The sequence below is a fragment of the Myodes glareolus genome, chromosome 17 (genome assembly GCF_982192425.1).
Source record: "Myodes glareolus chromosome 17, mMyoGla1.1, whole genome shotgun sequence".
In the NCBI taxonomy this organism is placed as follows: Eukaryota; Metazoa; Chordata; class Mammalia; order Rodentia; family Cricetidae; genus Myodes; species Myodes glareolus.
The window spans coordinates 20,418,482-20,419,744 of NC_142042.1; positions in this window are offsets into that span (position 1 = coordinate 20,418,482).

Genomic DNA, 1,263 nt, shown 5'->3' on the forward strand with positions numbered 1-1,263 from the left:
ATCTTCACCATAGTAGAGTCCATCCTGAGAAGCTACTCTCTGGGCTGGAAAGATGACTCAGTGCTTAGGGACCACTAACTGCGCTTCCAGAGGACCTGGATTCGATTTCTCCCACCTACATGGGGGCTAACCACTGCCTGTAATTTCAGTTCCAGAGGGTCCAGTCCACTCTTCTGCCTCCATGGGCACCTGGTATGCATGACACACAGAAACACACATACACACACAAGAAGAAAACCACAATAGAGTCTTTAGGAAAAGGAACTTTCTCTCTCTAAGAAATAAATATATAAATATATGTTCTTATAAAATGGAAGCTATGAATTGTTCTCTCTCTCCAATTCTGTCTCTATAAATGTTTTACATTTGTACTTAGCATGACTGTAAACACAATTTCGGGCTTGTTAAAAACATTTAATCATTCATAAGTTGACCAATCATTAACTTTTATATCTTCATTACCCATGTTTTAACAGTAACTTTTGTCAGAATAGAACTTCTAAACTAAGGTAGTTAGTTTATCACTGTTTATTTTGAGCCTTAATGCAACAGCTTTTAAACTGAAGCTCTTTTGTTACCAGGTTAAACTTTAAGCCATAAGTACAGTCTACTAGAAAGTGGGAACTTTATTTGTTTTTCAATTAGGAAAGCTCAGCCTATAACTTAGGTTTGTTCCTAACTAACTCTGTTTTATGTTGATTTTTAAAATTTAATTTAATTTCATCATTGGAATTACCTGGCGTGAGCGAGAATGAAACATGGAACATGCAACAAACCCACTTAGGAGTTTATTAAGGTGTGTGTGTGTGTGTGTGTGTGGACAGGCCTGGTGAAGGTCGGTATGCACAGAGAGAGCTGAAGATGGCACCTCCAGCTTTTAAGGATTGCCTAGCACATGTACACACGGGGATGCCTAGCACATGCGCACAGGGGGATGACGTGGTTACTTCATACACAGATAATGGAGTCACACAGTTGTGTCAGATTCAACCATGCCGCACGTGGGTCACTGCAGGATCCTTTAAGATTCCCCAGGGTCATTAGGCACTTCTGCCTGGGGGCTCATGCGTGGCCCTGGAACCTGGAAGTGTCAGCCATATTGCAGCTGAATCATTACAATTATTTTCTTTATTTTACATTCCAATCACAGTTCTCCCTCCCACCCCTCCTCCCACCTCTCCTCCTATCCTTCCCAGCATCCTTCACTCCAGTCCACCTCCTATCCACTCTTCCCCATGGATAAGGGTTCCCATAGGGAGCCAA